Source organism: Hyaena hyaena, unplaced genomic scaffold (genome assembly GCF_003009895.1).
Source record: "Hyaena hyaena isolate Hyena2069 unplaced genomic scaffold, ASM300989v1 scaffold_54, whole genome shotgun sequence".
Taxonomy (NCBI): domain Eukaryota; kingdom Metazoa; phylum Chordata; class Mammalia; order Carnivora; family Hyaenidae; genus Hyaena; species Hyaena hyaena.
The window spans coordinates 4,220,170-4,244,605 of NW_024080685.1; the positions used below are offsets into that span (position 1 = coordinate 4,220,170).

At 41.5% G+C, this 24,436-nt stretch overlaps 1 pseudogene; it reads right to left on the reverse strand.

Annotated features, from left to right (window-relative positions):
* Positions 1–252: 252 nt before the first annotated feature.
* Positions 253–24,436, reverse strand: part of LOC120231088 — a 78,098-nt pseudogene continuing 53,914 nt past the window's right edge.

A 24,436-nucleotide genomic window follows, 5' to 3' on the forward strand; every position in this document is an offset into this window, starting at 1 on the left:
TGAGGATTCTGAGAAACAGACAAAACCCATGCCCACTAGGTCACTTCCTTGCTTCCTCTGAATCACAGGTTTTAATGATAGTTGTGAATGAAAAAAAGAAATGAATGACACACAGGTGAGCATGAAGATCATTAGCACTGTTGAGGGTAAGGATGTTTGACTCTAATACCAGTGTCTGACCAAATAGTTACTCATATTTCCTTTTGTTTGTTTCGTTTTTTGAACAAAGACAACTTTATTGGACCTTCGTGGTCAGTTTCTCTCTTTGCCCTTCCCTGTGACCTTGGCTGGTGTGAGGCCTGGAACTGCTGCCTGATACAGAGCCGAGATCTTGTTGATGTAGTATAGGCCAACCGTGAGAATGCCAATCAGGTGGTGAGGCAGATGCAAAGAGAGCCTAAGGAGGCAGAGAAGAATCTCATGAAAGATCTTCGCTTGGAATCCTTTGCCAAAGACCAGATTCTCCAGATTATTGAAGGCGGTCAGAGAAAAGACAAAAAGGCCAAAGCCCAGCAAGGCTCCCTGGATGGTGAGCTACTCGGTGCAGACCAGCTGGTGGCTGTCCATCTGCCTCCTGATGAAGAGTAGCAGGTACATGAGGGAGGAGAGTGCCAGCGAGACAGGGGCACCGGTGTCCTATCTTTGGGTCCAGTCAGCGTCTCAGGCCAAAAAAGAAGGTAGCCTACTGGAGCCTTTGCTGTGCGCATGCGCCAGCTCCTCAGGGTTCTCCTTTTGATCGTCCTTAAGGCACTCCAAAAATCTTTCACATTAGAATTAAGTGCTAGAGGGGTAGGTGATTCAGCCACTTTTCTAAGAGGACTCTAAACTATTCCCTCACAACGCTTTCAACAACCTCGTGGCCTTTACTACACGGAGAAAAAAGCAGAGAGAGCACTACCTTTTTAAAAAACAGGAAGCCTAAAGCTAAAGCTCTCTGGCAACCCCAGTATCTAGAGGCCTACTTTTCCACCAGCTGGAAATCACGGACCAACTGTGGGCCGGCAGTAGCTCCTAGGTGTTCTTATCGGTCTGCACCAAGAAGAAGGCGGGGCTTTGAGTATAAAAAGGAGGAAGTTTGGCGGCAGTGACTGTTTGCCCTCCTACTGCTGCTGCTCTTGCTGTGGGGTGGGCTGTGTTGGTCAGTGAGTGAAGTAGTGTGCGGTTTTACAGGCATACTGGTAGCTGAGAAGTTCTCTGAGGATTAGGAGGGGATGAGTGGGCAGTCGGTTAAGAGTCCGACTTCGGCTCAGGTCATGATTTCACGGTTCGTGGGTTCGAGCCCCGGGTCGGGCTCTGTGCTGACAGCCAGCTCAGAGCCTGGATCCTGTTTCAGATTCTGTGTCTCCCTCTCTCCCCCCTCTCTCCCTCTCCGAAAAAGATGGGTATCTAAGCAAACAGATTGAGGAACTTGAAACCAGTCACTTGCAGACAGAATATCTCTTAGGTTGTTATGGTCACTTCCTGAAGTCCTCTTATTAGTCATGTCTTCCTCGAAGACCGAAAGAGGAGAAACTTTTATAACTATTGGGAGTCCTGGGCAGGGAGGCTTTTAAACAACAGTGAACCTTGAACTTCGAGCTACTTTCTCTCGTGCTGAAACCTTACTGAGAAGTCACCTGCTTTTAATTTACTTGTTTAACCTCCAGCTTAGAAAATACTTCAGCAAATCACTCTTCCAACTTATTGCACTTTCACAACTCTTTTTTTTGTTTTGTTTTTTTATTTTTTTATTATTTTTTTTACAAATAGTTTATTCTCAAATTAGTTTCTACATAACTGCACTTTCATAACTCTTAAAGGTACATAAGTTTAGAGCTTCTATGCTTAAAGCAGATTCAGTAATTTAGCTTTCCTTAAAAAATTTCCTAGATACGCTTTTCTAGCTTTCAACTGGAGTCCTAAAGTCTCTACTGGAAACACCGGTCTAGAGTAATAGCAGAAAGCGAAGAAAAACCTCTTCTCTGCTTTAGAGACTAAAAGACCAGCTTGGGTGAAAACAATGGGAGGAAAATGTAGGGTACTTCGGAATTACATTTCTTTGGGAGAAGTGTTTTTAGGTAAGTAAGGAACTAAAGCAAACATCAAGCATGTGTGGCTTTTGAGCCCTATTACCAGGGAGTTAAGGTTTTAACCACATTCACTTTGAAAGCCATTGTCTGACCTGAAAATGACAAAACCTGTGGCCTGAAACTTACCTACTTGGATGTGGAGCTGGGGAGGCGGAATGCACTACCTCTCCTTAAGCTCTTCATTTAACGTCAGAATTGCTTACCCTAGAGCCCTTTTCTGAGATGGAATGGATAGGAGCTTTTGCAGTTAAAATAGTAAGGAAATTTGACTTAAATCGTTAGCCAGAACACTGAGGATTGTGAAGTTTCCTTGAACTTATTTACAAAATGTCCCAGAGAAAGGGCATAATGTGACATCTTTGTAACACTGATCAAGAGCATCCTATGTGATTATCTGGATTACAATGCTTTCCCAAGTGCTACCTAGCAAACTGTAGTCTGTGTCAACTGTATAAACAAAGCAGTCTCTTGTGTAAAAAAAAAAAAAAAAACAAAAAAACAAAAAACCCCACACTATACCTAAACTATACCTAGGTCTACCTGCTTTAAGAAAGATTTGGATAAATGGAGAAAAAGTAGGGTACACAACTTTATCCTCATCAGTAGGGAATTAATTTTGTTAATGTACTTTTGAAGGAAGCAGAGCTCAAGAAGAGCAAAGATCTTACCTTGTAGATAATGTACTCAAGATTTGTATAGTTCTGGGGTTGGCAATTTGCTTGACACAAAATCACTTGACAGATAAAATCTTGGATCTTAAGTCCCAGCTTTTCCAAAAGACGCTGCTAGTTAATGGTTACAACTAGAACTGGGGCAAGGGGGATGGGGTATTCCAGCAGGATGAAGCCCAGGGATCGCAATGAATGGCTTGGCTTTTCCAGGGCTGCCTAACACTTAAAACCAATATTCTCATTACTCCTCCTGTAGAGTTCTTGCCTGTAATAGTGCCTTAACTGATGGTAAAATTTCTCTGCTTCCAGTAATTCCAGAAGCTGGTATACCAGTGAGTTAATTGGCAACGAAGAATTCAGTTAAACTTAAGTGAATTCTAAGATAAAATGCATGTATATTTTGTCTACTAGCCCCCTTTCCATATCTCTAAACTTGATTAACTGTAAAAATGAAAGGAGGGGTGGCTGTGGCTCAGTCTCCGGCTGTTAAGTGTCCGACTTCAGCTCAGGTCCTGATCCCAACAATTCCTGGCTTCAAGCTCCATGTCAGGCTCTGAGCTGTCAGCACAGAGCCTGAAGCCTGCATTCTGTGTCTCTTTCTGCTCCTCCCCTACTCCTGCTCGCTCTCAAAAAAATTTTTAAATTAAAAATGAAAGGAAAAAGCAAGCCATACACAACTTGACATCAAATCTACAAAATACTTCAGGGTACTACTGAACAAAATACTTCCCAATAGAAAACTAATTGGAGATTCTGAACAGTTTGCTTTTCTCCCTTAAAAATGCAGAGCAAAATGTTTGACACCTACTGTTTGCTTATTTAAAGGACTTCACTGCAATTGAGTCCCATAAAACTGGTGTCTGTGTTCCTGTATAGGCTTCTGGAGCTACATAGCTCTAGATATCAAACCAGGCTATGTATGATGAAGGGTTAGGAGACAGTCTCGTAAGACCATAATTAAAGAGTGGGAGAAGTTGAATAGCCCCAAGCTTCTTAAGTGTCAAACTTGTAGACCAAAACCTGGAGCAGTGCAGGGTTCTACTCTGCCAAAGGGAATTTGGTCATACTTTAGGACCTTTCATCTTGTGTGGATACCTCTGAGATGTGGCTTGATGTGCATTGTCTGCTTTCTGGCCACTGGGCTCTGTTCAACCCAAACTGAAGTTTTCTCTTGAAACGTGTCTGAGATTCAGCTCTCTGTATGTAACTCCAACACTGACGAGCCCTTAGGGTGACATTAATAGAAATTCAGCTGTGGCAAGGCCACGTTGCATTCCACTCCTTGCTTGGGTTTCTGCTTCACATCCAGTGTTTACCTAGAACTGCCTTAACACCAGAGTTCAGTGCTACTTTCCCAGGAAACTGTTCTGCTTAGCTTATTTCTTACCACTAAATCTTAAAGTGTCCTTCGTCAAAGACCATTATCATTATCTTAATTGTAATCAGCCACTCAGACAAGTACTGGGCAAGAAGAGTAGGAAAGCTATCAAAAGTGAGAGAATTCATGATAGAAATGGTAACGAAGTAAAACGTATGCCTCTGAGAGAAGTAGTTTCTCAGAAGGGTTTTGTTAAAGGTAACACTCTGAATATCAAGACCTCCACATGCCGTAAGTCTTCCATGTAGGAGATGCATTATTGGCTATCCTTTTTTAAAAATACAACTGTCAAATTGGCTAACCGTGTGTAAAGTGTGCTCTTGGTTTTTGGGGTAGATTCCTGTGGTTTGGCTATCCTAATACAAGCAAGTAGCTTTTGAACCTGTGTGTGTGCGCGTGCACACTATCTTGATACATAACCAAAAACTTGCTCTAGGAACAAAGAGGGGAGAAGTGTATGCTTTACCAGACTACTGCCCCAAAGGGGAACAGAATATCCAAGATACTAGGGAACATAGTTTATAAGTGTTTAAATAGGATACCCTTGTTGAAGAAAATACTGATATATTAGTTAAAAGTTTCCAGTTAAGGACACTTCAAGCTTGCAGCTGTGATTACAGCATTAACTTCTCAATTCTCTGGGTGCTTCTAGGGAAACTCCGTATCTTTACGCCTAGTCTCCTTCTATGGCAAACCTAAGTTTAAGTGGAAATGAACTCTCCCTGGGTCTTTGGCTTCTGTGATGTCTGTATCAGTGTTGTCAAGTCTGAGGTCTTCTATGAAATGGAGATGGAATTGGAGAAAAGGCTCACTGGGAAGCTTCAACCTTCACTGTGGTTCTGAATCCCTTGAGGCTTAAAGCAGTTTGCTTACATAACCGTTCTTTCACGGACCTGATTTCGTTTAACTCCAAAGGCTGACCTTTTTTCCTCCAGGGAAAAATCCTGTAGAAGCCTGTGGGAGTGTGTGGTGGTGGTGGTCTAGGTCAGTTTTACCTTCCCCCACCTCCCAAACCCTAGCCATGGTTAGGAGACTAGTAACTACAAGGGACTGGATGGGAGCAAATAACTCTTCTCTAAAGCTTGTGTGTTCTGGGAAACTGGTCTGAAGGCAACTAGATTCAACAGCCCTGTGCTGAGCACACTTGGGAAGAGAGGCCTTGACCTCTAGGAAAGTACAGCACAGCTTAAGAAGGAACACAAACAGCTAGCTCTGGCTGAAGATGCTTAATTGCAACACACAGCTCTTCATGGAAAAGGGTGATGGGGAAGGCTGGCTGGGAATCAGAAACGACTTCCATAACTGGATGTTACTCTTCAAAGTAACTTTGAAAAGGGTTGGAGTAGACTTCTCCTTTGGCCTAAACTTTGATTACAGTAAAAACCATAAAGCCCTTGTTTGTGCCTCCATATTTCAATCTTCAACTAGATGATAGAAAGGGCATTTGAAGAACCTAAGTATGGAGTGAAGGGAATGAAACTTCACTGCAGTAGCAGGAAGTCCCAGTAGCTGACGACAAAATGGTCTCCCTTCCCCAGTGGAATGGCCTGGTTGGAGCAAAGCCAAGTTTTGAGCTGAAAGGGAAGTTTGGAAAAGCCCAGGATGGTTTTTGGTCTGCTATTGCTGGTAAGGTTTCTGGAAGCAGTTCCGAGAACTCTTTGAGGGATGTTTATTCTAGGTGTGATCATCTAAAGGACAAGCCATCATTGTCAAAAGATACTTAAACATTTTTGTTCTCCCGTCTGAGGTCTAGGAATTCCCAGGTAGATGGGAGGTGGTGTAAACAGAACAATCCTGTGATCTTGTCTAGTTCTCTGAAATCAAGTTCTCTGCGTACCCTCAACTTCTGAAATAGCATTTGTGGAAAGCTTCTAGAGGACAAGGTTGTTGGCACATAGTCTAGAAGTTCTTTATAAAGATCTTAGGATGGTGCTATCCAAGAGATACATGATGTGAAACACAGGTACAAACGACATTCTGTAATCCTAATAACTCCATTAAACGAAACTCAAGTTTAATCCAATAGAGGAAATCTATTTCAACATGTAATACAAAAACAAAGGGCTTAGATTTTTGTACTGCTTGTAGTTGGTATGCACTTTAAACTTCTAGCATATCTCCATTCAGACTACCCATTTCAAGTGCTCAATGGCTAGTGGCCATCCTGTGGGAACAGATAAAAGGTAAAATGGGGCAGGCTTACTATCCCTCTTAAACTTCACTTCCCATATGTTTTAGATGTTCGTCCAAGAGGACTTGTGTAGAAAGTAGCTTCACTATTGCTGCCAGTTGAGTTTAAACCTTTCAAGAGGGAAATTCCCAGGAATCAGAACATTGGAACCATTTAAACTATTTAGTTGGACTTTGTCAGAATGATTGCCTTTGTGGTTAACACCATCCTACATCAGCAATATGGCCATCTTCCACACCCCTAGCAATCACTTTGATTATTGTTGGCAAACTTTGTCCTGGAATCCTCCGTGCCATGTGTACCCACAGCATAGTCTAAAGCTTAGTTTACTGACTCCTGTCTGTCTTAAGTACAGGAAACTGGGGAAAAATACCACATGTAGCTCTAACCTTTTGAGTATTTGCCAATTGGAGTTAGTGATATCTTAAGAGATCAAGTACTTAAGCATTTAACACCTAACCAGAACCTAACTCCTTACCACCCCCACCCCACCCCACCCCCCACCTCCAAAATGCATACCAGAGCTTCTTCATTGTGGGAGAAACTACCTCTAGCTGTTGAATTCCTCTCTAGTTAGGCTGAGTGCTATTCGGTGACAGACTGTTACCAAAACCCTTCATAACACCAACTGAAGTACAGACTTTGATAGGGGACTTAACAGGACTGGAGATGATGTGCCTGTATAAGGACCAGTGTAAATGGGTATCAAACTGAATTAAAATTTCAGAGTAGAGGGGAATCTTCCTTCTAACATAACTGCTTAGGCAACACTTTCTAGGTAAATTGATTAAACCTGGATTGGAATTGAGAACGGGGCTAGTCCCCCCACTAGCATTCATTGGAAGTATCTAAATTTGCCCAGGGGAAGTTGTGTTGGGAGCAGGAAGGTGAAGAGAAGGGTGTCTCTTCCTCAGACCTGTGTCAAAAAGCTGGTAAGGCTGAGCCCCAGGTTCAAGTTGGGCAGCTGTAGGGTTAAGGTGTCTGATCTGGCATGGAAGCAAAACAGTAGCCTCACTAAGAACAGTAGTTTGGTTCTCACATGATGAAAGGGAGAGCACGCACATCCCTTTGTCACACCTTAGAAGATAGGTTGGGCAGTTGACATAAGTAAAGCCAAAGCAGAACCAGAACGAACTTTGTCATGAGCCTCAGGTCCAGAAATAAGAGGGTACTTGGGGAGGTCTTGGTACTGTGGGGTTGGTAGTAGGCATAAGCCAACAACTTTCATAGTCTTAAAGGACTAAACCAGGATTAATCAGGGGTTCCTGTTTTAGAGGCATACCACCTCAAATGTACACAATGCAAAGCTTTGTGAGATATTTGGCTATAGAATAGAAGCAGAGTCCGTATCTTTATAGTGTCTGTGCTAAGGAAATACTTCCTTATTGGTAAAAGTGATATACTTGCTAAGATGACAAGTCCCTTAGTGATGCTAATCACCAGCAGCCCCAAAGTTGAGGAATGGGAGCCTAGGAGCAGTGTCAGTGTGGATGTTAATAACCCAGGTGGCCACCATTGAGATCCATGGGATAACTGAGTGGGCATATGCAGCGTCGGCCTGATTCTCAGGAACTTCTCTACATGGGGGGGGGGGGGGAGGGGGAAGAGGGGGATGCTTGTGATATTTTCAGGTCTTGAGTTAGACTTTAAAATCTAGATTTCCTGTAGATGGGTAGCATGTGGTATGTGCCTTGTCACACTTTGGGTGCAGACCACCCAGCCAACTGAGCTGCAACAAGTCTCCAGAGGCCTAATGATCAGGTCACTGGAGAAGTCATCTGGAGGTGTACTAGCTTTTTTTTTTTTATGTTAAATCCTAGCTAGGGTAAATCCTAGCTGGCTGCGGGGAGCATCACTCAGCTTGGAGCTATACTATCAAACACTTTGAATGATTTGGAGTTACTAAGATGTTTTTGAATAACTTAACACTTGGCACTGTGATGTATCACTGGGTTAGTTGCTAAATATCTTGAATATCCTACCTAGTTAAGAACCATACTTTAAGCCTATAGGTTTGTGTTACCCCATTACACATTTGAGGGAGCTGGGATCCTGTTTACCTTGTCACATTTTGATAACCCTGACCTGGAAGCTCAGGGCTTTCTCCTCTCTGCTAAATCTCTCTGGATTGTTTGATAGTAAGGATAAAGAAGAGTCTCAAAGCACTGTCTGTGGCTTTGGCTCTGTTTTTAAATTATGTATAACAAATTATGTATCATACTTGAAGCATTTTGTAGGAGTTCTTAACCAGTTAGCTTATATAACAGACTGGGCCAACTTGTAAGTAGGAGTCCGTAATAATGCAAGAGTGGCTTCCTTCACCTTGTGGGCCACTAGAAATGAGGCTTTGTAGAGACAACTAGTCCTTCATGGTAACTGAAAAGTTTCCACAACCTAAAACACCTTGTCAAGTTACCTTAACCAGCTTTTACTGGCAGTTACTGTTTTAAAGGCAACGCTTATTTTGTTTTGAAAACTTTAGAAGAATTCAGATCTCCTAGAATAAAAGTGGCCCTGTTTCTTCTATCTAGTCTTAAGATAGATTTCCGTATTTTTCCCAAGCTTAGGTTTTGGCCCTTAATCCAGCATAAGCATTTGTCTAAAAGGAGTCTGCAACTGCCAGTGAGTCTTAGCTAATGTAACATGATTACTCTGAAAGACAAAATCCAAGAGACTGGTGACAGATAAGACTTACGGTGAAGGTAATTCTTACACATTTGCTCTTATGTAACTGCCCTTGACCACTGAAACAGAACCAGTCTTTTTACTTTGGAATTCTCTCCCTCGTTCTCAGAATAAACTTAGGCAGCCTCTTTGGTGCCAGACATGGGGCTCAATCTCCCCAACAGATCATGACCTGAGCCGAAGTCAAGAGTCTGATACTTAACCAACTGAGCCACCCAGGTACCATCAGAACTAGTCTTCCTACAAATGCCTAATCACAACAGAGGACATAGGCATGGGGAAACGGACTAGTATTTGATTTGACTGAACACTTAATAGGCTGAAGGAAACTTAACCGGTATTGCCAGCTGTCAAAACACAAGTTTGTCACCTTAGGTAATGTCAACAGATGAAGTCCAGTCAATGATTTTCTCTGTCCGAAGAATCTACAAAATAGGTATAAATAGCTAATGATCTTGTCTGGTAAGTTTCCTCATAGATACTTCATAATCATGATTCAGTTTTTTTTTTTTCTTAGTTTACAAACCTGAAAGCTTGGAATTGTATTTTAGAGTTTGTTTTCACTTATGATCTGATCCTAAATGAACTGCCTGAATCTCTGCAACTTGTTTGGTAGTTAGCATGTCCCTATCACTAATAACTTAATCCAGATCCACCTGTTTAGAAGGGGAGTTTGGAAGTTCTCTAGAGAGCTACATATTGCATAACTTCCTGTTCTCTCCACCCATTCTTGTTCGTTGGAATTGGGTATATTTTAGAATCCTTATTTGAAAGATTTCTCTACCTCTCTCAGGTGTGAGGAAGATTTATCAGATCAGTAGATGAACCAGACAGGATGACTAAATACCATGGGCACCTCAATCTAGGCAATGTTGACATTTAGAACACCTGATAGATTTGGAGTGAGGAAGCCAGGTTTATCTCTACTTAGCGTACTTCATAGCGAACTCTTCATTGAATGCAGCATCTGTTTCATACTACCTTGTGACCCATAACGAAATTCTGCTTTTGTGGTCAACTTAAAGCAGATGTTTAAAACCCCTTGTATCCATGGTAAAGGGGCCCTTTTGAGTTCCTTAGTGTTCTCCTGGTTCCATTCTCCTGTCTCCATACTAATTATACTCTTGCCTAATTTTATACCACTTCTGGCCCACCTCCTATGTTCACATTCTATTCTCTATCCTTAATCCATTTTACCACTTTGTTTTAAACTTGAGTGGTTCTAGTTCCCTCTTCCTTAGGTTAATAAGAATTTTCAGTCTTAAATATAAATGTTCATTGCTCAAATACATAGAACCAGATCATGGTTATGTGAACAGATCTGGATTATGATTAAGTCTGTAATACATGGATATTGACAAGGAATAAATAGTAGCAACAGGAGCTAAGACCTAACACTATTATGAATGCTTTTATATATATTGGTCCATGTATTTCTTAGAAACTACTGCAGGGTGGCTCCATTTCATGGGGCGGGGGGAGGTGGGGGAAACCTGCAACCCAGAGCTTAAGTCATATTCTCAGTCATTCAACCTTGGAAATAGCTTTATTCTGGGTTAGGTGTTTTTATGCATACAATTGTCCTTAAAATGACTTGCTATAATATACCAATAGAACAAACATTACATCAATGCTTTGTCATAGTTAAGGGTTAAGTAGCATATAAATAGCAAAAAATCTCTAAGCCTAAACTACACATAATCAGGTGAATGTCACTCCTATCCTGCTTAGCACAAAGCTGGTCATTGTAAGGGAATAGTCACTTCCTGTATCACAGTCCTATTTGCTTACCTGTTTCCCTGCTACACTGACTCAAACGTCAACCCTGGGTAACAGGGGACATCTACCACTATGTGAATAGACACTCTTGTTGTGGCAACATGACTGATTAAACGTCATGAGCTTAGTCATGTACACATTTACATTAGACTAGATGACTAAGTAGACATAAAAAGGTGGTAGAAATCTATCCTAATCACTTGGCACATACCTTGCTGTCTTTTTCCTCTTTTGTGGCTTCACTGTAACAGATCTCTGGGCTGCTTTAATAAACTTAAATCATTTAAGGGCTGCTGCTCAATACATGTATGCACTTAATTCTCAATAGTAAACTCTAGATTGCTTCACTGAATCAGACTGTTAAATCAATCAGTATCTGTCACCTTGGTAAACCAGAACTGATGTAGAAATCTTCCACTGAGGTGTTAGGTAAGTCAGAAGTAGAAACGGACTATCTTGAGAATGCATGCAGGTACTGGCCCACTGCCAGTTAAATAAAACTCAACTACTCAGTCCTAGGTAGCCATCACCTTTGATGGACAATGCTCAGAGGTTAATTGCCCAAAGTCTCCCTTGTAAAAGATACTGGGATTTGAACCCTAGGTGTGGTCCAAAGCCATATATTAGCTCTTACATGCAGAGGTGCTAGGATGGTTGTGGAAAAGCCCCCAAATCCCCTCACTGTCAATTGCTTCTACTGTCATGAATGCGTGGTTAACACTTCGTTTTCACAAACACCTAACCTAGTTAGTTCACTCACCTTGTCTTCTCTCCAGTTTGGCTGTTCAACTCTTCACACTTTAGACCTATTAAGACTGTTGTATATCTTCATGGGGACCTCCAAACCTTCATGACCTCTTTACTTTATCTCCATATTTCAGCTGCTCCCTTTCTTTACTTGTTTTTTTCCAAGTAACAATCTTGTAGCTTCTACTTGCTATACCTTTCCGATAAACCTAATCCTGCATGATTCTGAATGTCTACGTTGTCCTTATACTGCAAAGGTCGAGCTCTGAATTAATAAAGATAGAGGTAGATCTATGCCTTCAAACATAAACGAAGTTTGGATTCTCCCAACTGCCAGTTATTACAGTAGAAAGGAGGGAGAGAAGGAAAAAAAGTAGGGAGGGTTGTGAGGCAATCGTAAGCTTAGACTCTCCTTGCACTCCTCCCTCCACCACAAGACAAAAATAATTTTTGCTTAATTCTTATAACAAGCTTCCCCTTATCTCCAGAGATTATAAACAAGTTGACAAAACATGGCATTAATAACCACAAATCAATGTGGCCCAAGAATTGAAACTTGTGTGTTAGTCTTTCTTCTCCCCAATTCTTGCGTGTTAAATTCCCCAACCTAAGTAGCTACTATATTCTAAGATGGGTTCCACCCACTGACTTCCCTGTCCTCTCTGAATCTGTGACTGTTGGAGGCTAAGTCCTGGGTCTGTCCCTAGCAGCAAGGACAGGAGCCCTTGGCAACTGGCAGGACTCCTGTGAGAAACTCCTAAGTGGTTCAAAAGATCAGGCTTCTGTAAACATGACAGAGTTCCACAACTATGTTGAATGACCTGTCCTAAGAGGGCTTGGGTGACTGTTTCATACAACCTTCCAGAAAACAAGAGACCCGTGGCTATCTGCTGAGCTGGTTAGAATTTGGGAACAAGTGCCTTATAGTAGATACAGCAAAATACATTTTCAGCTAGCATCTATACCGCTGTGGTAAAGAATTCCTCTTTAAAGTGTAGTCCCCAATTTTGTAGGCAAGTTAGCAAAAGCAGTCAGTTTCACAACTTGGTCAAGCTTTTTCTATGGTTGCTAAGTGCCCCCTGTTGGAAGATGTGTTAAAAGCTCTAGTTGCTGGTTGTGCCCTGTATGCTTAAACAGGAAAGCTCCACAAACATGAGAGCAGGGGGTGAGTCTCCATTGGTTCTCTCCTGGTGGCATTTGCTCTGATACTTGCTTCATGGCTTGAACATCTGGCCTCTTTCATTCTAAAGTAATGCTTTTTCAGAGTTGGTATCAGCATCTATAAATATCATCTCTTCACTTCTCCCCCTAAAAGCTAATTGCTTTGTCCTTATTTGCTGAAGATATTTGAAAATGGGGGGGCCTGGATGCTTTGGGCTGATTGGGGGTCCTGAAAACAGGCTTCTGATCTTGGGGGGGAAACCTTCCCCTAATACCTTCCTATTTTTTGGTACACGTTTTTGAACCTGGGCCTGATGGGATGCTAGGAGTAAAATGGTTAACTTTCTGGCAGTAATAACTTGTCAAATAAGTTACAAGACTGGGATGTCCCAGACTGCATCTCCAACTATCAGGTATAGGATCAGTTGGTTTCTAATCTGTCATGGGCCAACACTTTGTAAAATACAGTGAATTATCAGAATCCAAATTCTATTAGACAAAATAGATGTAGAATTATATTGAATCCTCAAAACAAAGGGGGGATATATTTTACATTGATTCTTTAAAGTGACTAAAAGAACGGTAAGATAAATGTTGACTTAAAGTGGAATACAATTACACTAAACATTGTGTAGAATGAATACTTGGATTAGTACTTCAGGTGTTCAGTTTTTAGTGTGGTGGGGGGGTGTCATTTCTTAATTTAGTGAATCTAGGTTGGATTCACAGCAATGCTACTAAAATCTCATAAATAAAATAACTAAACTGCCATGTTTTAATAACATTAACAGGGAGACCTAAAGAATTGATCACAGTGGAAGTCTTTGAAGCTATCCCAGCAGGTGCAGGAGATAACTTAGCTAAAATAAATGAAGTCGTGCTCTATTTGAACTCTTCAATCCTTCATTGCTAGCCAGTTACAACTTCATCCTGTAAAGCTATGGATATCTTTATCAGACAAAGGGATTTTGGATCTGAATTTCCTATGCCTGGATCTCTCAGTGGAAAACCAAAATTCAAGATGTTCTAATTCAAAAGGTGCTGAATTATTTAGCAGGCTTGCAATATATTAATTTTTCAAACTATGTAACCTCTAATGATTCTTTCAGGAGTCTAACTTTTGTCTTTCTTACCTGTAACTGCATACCCATTTTTTAAATTGGGAGCTTTTAGAGGCTGTTTGGTATAGTTCGGAGACCAGGGAGATTGTAGTTGGGCCCCTTATCTGCTCATCCACTTTGATTCTTCTGTCAGCTAGATTATCTCAAAACACCCTTGGGGGAAGATAGGTTGTAAATAAATGATATTAACTATTAAATACTGCTTTTGAAGTCTTATTTGGCTGAGGAAGAACTAAAACTTGAGACGAACTTTAAAAGTGCTAGAGAGTTGAAGTTGCCAGTATTTCAGCATGGAAAGAGTCAAAAGTGACTAAATCCTAGATAGCTACAGTTGGAATGTCATGCCTACAAATACCCTCGAATGACTGTGCCAAAGGCTAGCTTGAACTTTAGCCACCTCCTCTTCTCTCATGATCCCCCAATCTGCCCTATTTCTTAGCAGTAGTAACTGGTTCTTGATATGTAAACATGGTTTCAAGTCATAAATACATAGGCTATTATTTCCTAAACACATCCTATATAGGAATTCTGCTTTTCCATGGAATAGTCAGGTTTGCGGTGAGGTGACCTAATCTAGTTCTTTTAGAACAGACTTGGCACCCTGGTCTGAGCTGGAGTTCTAGATATTCCATCTTTTGCCTGTGTAGCCTGTTGGCAAGTTGGCTATGCTCCCTAATCCTCAGTTGTATGGTTAGACGTAGATGCTAGGGCTGTTGGCCTTAAATGAAGTATACAGAAAGTGTTTTGCATAGCATGAGGAAAATGGTTGATCATTCCTAAGGTTAAGGCAGTTATTTTCTGTCCTGATACAGGACTCTGTAAAATGATATGCTTCGGCAGTAAAGGGAATAGAAGTCAGAGTGGCTAAAATCCAGAGCCTGTACAAAAGTGGGTATTTATAACCGGCTACTTACAAAAGTGGAGCACTAAGTCCCATAGCAGGGTATTATAATGCAACACTTTCTAATCCCTTTCAGTCATGGCTCACGTGGAAAGTACTTAGAAAGCTGGATGAAGGTGCTCATGGCTGAAGGTCCTAGTTTTCCTGAGAAATGAGAGATTTGTATTATATACCTAGTAATATAACCCACTCTGACTCCCTAGGAAGCTCTATTCATGGGTACTCACTGTTCAGTTTGGAGAAAATGTCCCTGAAGACCTTTCTAGAAGAACATTTCAATTACATTCTGCACATTGGGGAAAACTTGAAGTCCAAGTCACTTTTAAACATCATTGCTAGCAGACAGGCAAAAAGTAAGCAAGAAAGATGACAGACTTGCCTTAATGTCTAGAATGTCCCATCTTCACAGGTGAAGTCTCTTAACTCTCTAACCCAGGCTCTAGAGCCCATTCTACTCATAGTGTAATAGGCCAGCAGTGGTCACGTAGCATTAAGTCAGGTCTGTTATTGGTCCTTGCTAATCTCAACAAACTTTAGTGACTTATTCGTTCCATTTTTTTTTTTTTTTAAGCTCCCATGTTAAACCCTAGTCCTAAGAACTGAATCTCTACTTAGATCTTCAAGTCTTCCTGGACTGTGGCAATATACTATGCAGTCTACCAAGGAGCAGTAGCTGTCCCTGAGGCAAACCTTCCTGTGTAGTGTCCATGTCCTGACTAACATTGGTACAGCTTGTTCTCCCAATGAAGTCTACCTGGAATCAGTTCTCACCTAGGTAGTTTGCTTCTTCTGAAATTCAGTTTGATAATCTATAGAACAAGGATAAGCAGGAGATTCTCAACTACTCAAAAAGGACTAATCATGGGATTTCTTCTCATGAGACTAAGGGTCAGGGAAAGAAGGTAAAAGGAAACATAATAAAACTGTCTAGACCTTGCAATATACCACTTCAATATAATACAGAATCATATCTTAGTGACTTTTACTTTGTTAGAGGTCTTTGATCAAATAGTGGGTAGGAGTTGTAAACTGAGAGGCATGCCCAGACATGGGCTCTGGGGCCTTCCCCATGCCTGCCTGTAAAAGAACAGCTATGATGATCTCTTTTCTGTATTGGGTTTTCTCTAAATTGTTACTTGATGGGTTTCAACATTGCAGTTTGGAAAAAAATGCACACAGTTGTGATCAATATCGGAACTGACACCTGAGACTAAGCTGGTCAACGTTCCCTAAGCCTTCCTGGTGAAGGTTTGCCTTGTGTTCAAGATGGAATTGGGTCCTGTTATGGAAGATCATGGAAAAGATAGGACTGCCAGTTTACCTGTGAACTGGACTTGGGCTCCTCCAGAGGTTCCTTACCACCTCCCTGCCCTTGGACTATGGATTCCAACTTTCCACATTCCTGCTCCAAGGCTGTTCCAAGGACATAACCTTGTAATAATGTGGTATTGGGCAGCTACATGGTATACTTAAATGACCCTAGTTAAAGCCTTTCTATAAACTTTTTCAAGATTTGGTGAGTGGATGCAGGGATCCATTTGTCTTCTTGCTGCCAAAGACCAGTCTCCTATGTAAGTTTCCTTTGCTTACTAAAACTGCTACCAATCAAACTGGAATGCCATGCTTCTTTCCTTTGGTCTTTCATTGCCCATCATATATAATTTCAAGTTGTACCCTGGAAACAAAAAATCTGTCTTTGGTAAGCTCGTGAAAAGCAAGGAACTAAGGGCTGCCTGAATAAATGTTTGTCTTCTAGCTTTTAGGGGGGAAAGGATAGGGCTCCTAAACTAACTGGGAAGGGGAATGGTGAAATACCAGAGACATGGGTGTTGGCAAGGATTGAGGTAGTGGAGCCACTGGCTTGAATGGGGCCAAAAGACAATGGAGAATTGAGGAGTAGGCTGTAGAAGGGCAGGAAGAAGCCTAGTTGGTATGTATTTCTTGCAGTGCTGACTGAGCTATAGTTGCATCTTTAAATGACCTGAGATAACCAAATTCTACTGTAGGCACTAGACTTCCAATAATATTGACTAGATTTGTATTGAAAGGAAATGGAGTTGGGGGTATATAGTGTGATTAAGTGTTTCTAGCATTGGATTACCCTACCAGTGATTGTTGATCACATAAATTCATACAAGTTTTGTTTTTTTGCAATGTTTTGTAAGAGGTGGCCATTGGTTCCTCAAATATAGGACCAGTTCAAAGGGGGAAAAACCCAGGAAGGTTACCACATTGACAATTAGTCAATTCAAAATAGAAAGGAAATCCATCTTCGTGGACATAACCCATCTATAAAGTTCTCATCTGTAGTTAATTTTTAAAGTGGTGTAAAACCTTTGTTAGGGGCTTGGCAAATATGGGGGGAAAGGCTTAGGACTTTGCTTGTTTTAGAGATTATTGCTAGACAAGGCTGAGTGCTTTAAATTTATAATGTCTTTTGTAGGTTTGAGTTCCATGTTGTGTATAGAGATTACTTAAAAATCTTAAAAGAGATTCTGGCAGTCCTTGGGTGGCTCAGCTAAGTGTCTGACTCTTGATTTTTGGCTCCAGTCATACCATGGTTTGTGAAATCAAGCCCCACATTGGACTCTGCTGACAGCATGGAGCCTGCTTGGGATTCTCTTCCTCTCTACCACTCCCTTGCTTGTGTGTGTTCTTGTTCTCTCTCTCTCTCTCTCTCTCTCTCTCTCAAAATAAATTAAATAAATTTAAATAAATAAATAAATAAATAAATAAATAAATACCTTAAAAATCCTGGCTCATGGGGTGGTGATTTTGCTGTCTCTGAAATAGAATTCCTGTTCTCATTGTACTATTAGGGACTTTCTAGTTCCTGCTTCCTTCCCCATTCCTTCATTCAATTTTATTCAAGGGAAGAGAAGGAATTGGGTTGAGACTGAGGACCATTCATGAGGCACACATAGCTGAACACTTTAGCTTTGAGCAGTCCACCCTCCTCAATTTATGTGCAAAAGCTACCCATCAAGCAAGACTTCTCTACCTTATGGTAGACAGTTCATTAAGCCCTGAAGTTCAGGGGGACTTCAAAACTTGGTTCTGATTTGGTATAACTAACAAAGGTAGTTGGATTCTGGAATTTTGAGTCTAGTTTTCAACAGGTTCAGAACAGTCTGGGAAAAGTTAGACGAATGACCCCTCGAATATCAACCCAGTATCTGAATCACTGTGCTGATCTGATAAGCCTAGATAGGCACATCAGTTATACAGTGTTGCTGGTCTTCTATCCATGGATCCACACCAGTATGCAGAAGGTTTGAGGTCTGGAGAAGGGGTTTCAAGGCTCTCAGGAGCTTTCAACAGTGTGTAGACCGGTTTGGTATCCAGGCCAAGCTCTCCTGCATGGTAGTGGGGGAGCAGGGGATACCACTACTCCAGCCAGTTACTATAAAAATTGGGTAAAAAAAAAAAAATTGGGTCAGATGAACCTGGAACTCAGCCAGGTCCTACTACATAAGTAAATCTAATGGTCTTGGGCAATGGAGTCTGTCCAGTTCTTTCAATGTGCTAAATCATATTCTGGATAAGGATTTCTTCCCAGATAGGCCAGTGACTTTTGGTGGGTTGGTTACCAGGCACAAAGAATCAAAAGTACTGTGGTAGAAGATTATAGCTTATAGTTCAAAGACACCGATTCTGGGTCCTTTGGTAAGACTTCATACCTTTTTTACAGACGATAATCTCCTTGCAGAGCCAAGAGTTGCAGGGATGAGAGTCCCAACATCTCCCAGTGAGCCACTGAGATGGTGGGTGCGGATCACTCCTTTGGTTCTTGGACTCCCGTAGTTATCTTACTGGGGATGCAGCACCATGTAGGCCTTTCTTACTCTATGCATAAACTACTTCATAGAGGATGACACCCCCATATATATATAAGTGTTGCTTTGGAGTTGGCAACTATGCTTTCAGCAGAATATATGATCATTGAGGCCAGGAACTTCTAGGTGGTACATATATGAAGTGACCAGTGGATCCCCTAGTTGTGGGTCCATCTCCGTCTTTGCTTTGAATTGAATCCTCTGGTTTTAAGCTATGACACGTACAAATTCTTCTGGATTTCATGACCCTTTTGGAGAGCATTACATCTGGAGTCTTATAGGCTGAGCAGGAAAACCCATGCTTGGAAATAAACATCTTGCTGTGAGAAGCAACTTCTGGCCCTAGGATAGAAGACTCTCAAGAATTGCCACAAGCTAGCATCTTGGTCCGCAAGTAATATTTCCTATTTGGGGCCTCAGTGTTCTATTGCTGGCATGTTGGACATCCATAGGCAGTTGTAGCTCAGTTGGCTCCGGTAAGAGCAAGTGAATGATGTTGGGTCCTTTGTGGCTGCTTTGTTCATGTATCTGTGTGACAAAGACTAGCTAATGTCAGGTGGCAGACATATCTACTTGGATATTCAGTACATCTTTTGGAGTGGATACTTTTTGGTGGGGGTTAACATGGGATAAAAATCTTGATACTTCATGCCCAGTATCAGAGGTCCATCAGTATCTCTCTACCAATATCTCCTTGCTTGATATTTCAATCTTGAGTGATGGACAGATAGCTAGACCATAGCCCATTGCCTTTGTGTCCATGTATACTTTCCCCTCAGCCTTCTTTTCCCCCATACAAAGTAGAGGACAATATATACTCTTGGAAACCTCACCTGTTGAGTTAGGCTAATTCTTGACTGAATTTGTAGTCTTGATATTCTCTAGTATCCAGTTTATGGATTAAATGTAGAATTAAATGGAGACAGAAGAACCACCAACCCCTTTTGCTTGACTCCTAAATACTGCATGCGAGTGGCCAAGTTTAGCACTTTATTTTTGACTTAACATTTTGGCTGTGGTAGGGACAGTTTCAGAAACTCAACTTGTGTTATCCTCTGATAGCCCTTACTTAACATGCCAAGGACAGTTTAGGGGTTAACCCAAATGCCAAGTGAGTTAATCTCCATTATATAATCAGACAGTGGTAGTAACTTCAGAATGGGTCTCCAGACTTACTCCATTATTGATCAACCAATCTTTGGTCAGAACTCCATTTATTAACTGACCCCCATATGTCTGTACATTAACATGGGGTCATGATCCTTTGGGTCTCCAGATACCAATGTCAGCTCAGATCTTAAATCCAATAGTGCTCAAATTCTCCACATTCTAGTGTGTTAAAGTGAATAAATAAGAACACTTGCCTCCCCAGCTGCTCTGATCCCCTAGCAATACCCCTAGAGCTCCTGGCACAAGAACTGTTTCTGTGGGCATTGAAACTATGACCAACATGAATAAGGCCTGATCATATCTTTGAATAAAACAACCTCCTGGGAAGGCTAGAATTGTAGTAGAATGAGTATAGTGTGACAATAGAGCTTCTTGTTAATACTACATAAAAAGCACACAATTCCATCATGAGAGGAGGGCTAGGGAAAGAGCCCTAAAATAAGTCTTACAGAAGTATTGTTTCCCATGTGAAAAGGTAGAGGTTGAGAACCTAGTGCCTTCAATGTAGACAAGGCCAAGATTATGTAGAACCTCAAATTTGTGATTGCCAGTGTGATGCCAAGCTGGAGAAGGGAGCATGTTTTAAGACCTGAATGTTAACACTTATTTTTTAAAAGGTAAGACATTTGGCCTTTAGGCAAGAGTGTCATGGTCAGCCTTGAATCTTCAACATTATAGCAACATGCAAGTAGAAAAACTGATTTTTGGAACTAAAAGGTATGTTACAAGAGTGGTTGGTAGTAAACATCAAGACTAGATTATAGGTTTCTGCTATGGGCACTCCTGAATAGATCCACAAAAATCTAGCTTTTGACGGGTAGCTCCAATTGGAATATTACTTGAAAATGTCTCATTTTCAAGGCCATCTCTATCAGGGCCCAATAATTCATTATCTGTGTCTCAAATGGAGCCTAATTCTTTGCCATAGAAGATGTGGCCTTCCCCTAGAATCCTAGGCTTCTACATTCTAATTTGCCTATTAGGGTTTCCCAGAGACTTAGAGAATCTTTATGCATCACAAATACCTTTTAGCACCACTGGATTTGGTAGATCAAAGCCGATTCAGGGCACCTTGTACTACAGCCTCGATGTCCATTTTCTCATAAGTCTGCAATCTCACTGGATGCTTCTAAAACCATAGCACTTAAGGCATGGACCATCCTCTCAGGATGAACCCACTGTAGGGTGCCCTGCCATTCATGAAGAAAACTCTTAACGTCTCGTTATTTCTTGAGGATGTTCCTTTTCAGCCCTGGCTGCCTCAAGGTACCTGAATCCTCTATACCAGATTGAGGGATGTAAATATGGTTCAATTTCCGTGGACTAAGGTGACGGAGATCTGCCTTTTGGTAGGTGCTTACTCTGGAATATTCTTCATGGGTGACATATCCATGTTCAACTCCTGATCACATATAATCCTGTAACAGCTTCCAAGGAAATGGCACCCTATGTCCAGTGGCAGGGCACTTCCTCCTAGAGTGGTAGTAATAACCAGAGACTGGGGTTGGAAGGTCTTGAGGGTTGAAACCATCCAGATTCTTGGGGGTGAAAGAGGTAAGGCTGAAAATTAGAGCAGGTACACATAGCTGTGTCTGGTAAAATGTCTAAGAAAACACAAAAGTCCATCATGGGAAGAGGCATTTAAGATTTAATCTTTCAGGCATTTAAGATTTAAGTCTGCTCAGAGGTTCCTTTAAATACCACAATATAGCTGAGTAGTACAACATGACCCTAGAGTTCCCCCTGAAACTTTGAGGAACCAAGACCAAGTTTCACATAAGTGTTTCAGCTTGGTCAATAGCAAATATGGACCTCCACCAGGACATCTGTATTACATTCTCACTGTCATTTGTTTCCCTTCCTCATGTCACTCAGTCTGCCTTCAGGAACTCCCATCAGCTTCTGACCAGCTCTACCCTTCAACTAAGATTCCTCAGGACACTAACACACCTAAACACAAGGCTCATGAAATTTTATAGCGGAGTGCTTGCTCTTTAGCTCTTCATAATAGAGCTGGGAGAAAGACCTAGTAATTAAGCTCACCAACAATGGTTCTGAAGTTCACACTTCAACCTAGCATTTGTGGGCACTATAAGCCTTCCTAGTGAAACGCCTTGTGTTCAGTTAGAACTTGTCATTGTTAATAGCTAATGTGGTAGAGAGGCCTGGAAATGTAGTGAAGACTTAGGCAGCTAAATGAATTCTTAAGGCTCTGCCATCATCTTGCACTACTTTAATACTTATTTGGATGACCCAACCAGTTTGCTTCAGTTTCTTAAACTGAAATTTGAAGTTAGACAATATTTTCATGTGTGGGGGCTGTCCTGTGCATTTTAGAACATTAAACAACTCTAGTCGCCTCTATCCATTAGATGTCAGCCCCCTCTCTCCCTAGCTGACAACCCAAAATATCTGTAGACGTTGCCAAATGTGCCCTGGGAGGCAAAACTTAACTACTGCTCTGCATGTTTATACCTTCCATACCTCTTGCAAGTCTGGAAAGACTAGGTGTGATTTTAAATACACAAGTCAATGTTCTACTTTTATCTAAACTGACATTTTTAGATGGTGTCCCTATTCTACAAACTCCTGTGTTTAGGCCTCTGACGTCTAGATCTTAAGCCTTCAATTCCTTTATTCTGGCCCTACTCACTTGCCCTTCTTGGATCTTTGTCTATGAACCTCCAGCTACTTGCATTAACTCCTTTCTATATACATCTTTGTGCTGGTATTTCATCCTGGACTCTGATAAACTAGAAGATGAGTACTTCAAATCTGGTTGTGAGATCTAAGCCAACAGTATCTTTCTTACTGCCTCTCTAGGCTGTGACTTACCTAGTTTCTCCCTGCTCTACATTGATAAGCATGCCATACCACAGACTCCGCTCTAAGCAAATAGTAGACCCGGCAGAGCACCTCCTCTCTAGTCAATGCTTTTAGCTATTACTGTGGAAACCTGCTGTAGAGTGGAAATGTCTCAGTGGGATTGCTGTGTTTAGCCTCTCGCAGAGCAGAAAGGTTACTTTCATAATCTAGGGGAACGTCTTCTGAGCTTCCTTTCAAAAGGTGAGGTTAGGCTTCCTTAGAGCCCAACCAGGCATTGTCAGGATTGGAATCTCTTGGTTCTGCTAACTGGGATTTATGGCAACTGGATTGTCTCTTCCCCTGTGTTGCTGACCGAGAATCTCCCGGTTTTACGAGACACCTGATAATGCTGACTTTCATACAGTAGACCTTTCTTGCCAGAGTAAATGAGTTCTAACCTCTCCATAGGGAGCAAGGCCTATGTTTTCCCTAAATTCCTCTAACTTGTAAAGCTCTGGCAGGCTAGTGAGATGGCTCTGGTGATCGCTTTATTCCAGGATGAAGCTAGGGATCACTGTTAGCCCTTCATATCCTGTTGTAGTTAGATTATACTACGCATAGTGCAGCAGGTCCTAGTTTAGGAAACTGCTGAAGGAAAGGCCATCTCTGGTTTGGGAGGTATCCAGCTGTCCCACAATGCCACAGTGGAGTGGGTTCAGATGAGTGCAAGAATGATAGGGTTCATTTCCCAAATGTCTTGGCTGTGGCAAGAGTTAAGGGGGGACAGGAATTAAATCCTTCATGATCATGAAGTAGTAAGTTCCCTGCACTCTCTAAGTGTTCACCACTTTGAGGAGAGGCTGCTTTCCACTAGCATTATGGGCTATGGTGCTCCATGAACAGGTTTCATGACTGTCAGGTAGAATCCAGTGAGGAAAATAAATATTTATCAACAGTTAGGTGTAAAAAGCTGAAAGAACAAGGATCAGTAAGATCACCTCTTAAGCATTTCCTAGCACCCGCAAAATGTCTCTAACAACTTTGCCGCACCAAAATGCCACATGGGCAGTATCTTAACTAAATGGCCTACATAACCTTATTAAAAATCAGAGAAACATCCAGAGAATAGTAAAAATTAAGGTGCATGCTACCCATGACCAAACAACTCCAGCAAGCTCTACAGATCATCAATATTTTTCTGACACAGGCACAGAAATACTGGTAAAACCAAGACTATGCCAGGACATCCTTCTAAGTGCCTTAGTGGGAAATTCTACTTAATATACTAGTCTGCTCTAGTACTTTGCCCTAATATCCAGTGCTTAACTTTGCCTTAGGACACTTTCTTTGCTGTTATTCATTCTAACTAGATAAGAACATCTGGATGGGATTCTGAAACCACCAGCTAGTCTTTGATTTTTTTTCTTTCAGGATCCTTGTAGGGGAAAAATGGCCTACTTTTTATACTACTTGCATAATTTCTGCCAACCTTATTTACAGGGAGAACTGAAGAATCTTCAAATTTATTAAATAACTGACATGTGAGCCTGCCCTTATTAGAAAGGTGACTCTCTGAATTGGGACATACAAAGTTGGAGTTATGTCTCAGAACATGCAAGCAGACTAAGCTGGACCTGGTGCAAAGCCTTTTTTCCTCTAGGCCTCAGCAAATTGAAGTAGCACACCTAATTGTGTGTGTTGCCTCTAAAAGCAGAAGGGATCAGCTTAGCATTGCTCCTCTTAGCAGGCCGTGTTCAGTGGATGGGTAACAAGGAACCCATTTAAAACAAAACTTTTAAAAGTAATCTCTATGCCTAACATGGGGCTTGAATTCACAACCCTGTGATCAAGAGTTGCATGTTATAGGGCACCCTCCTACACTGTTGGTGGGAATGTAAACTGGTACAGCCCCTCTGGAAAAC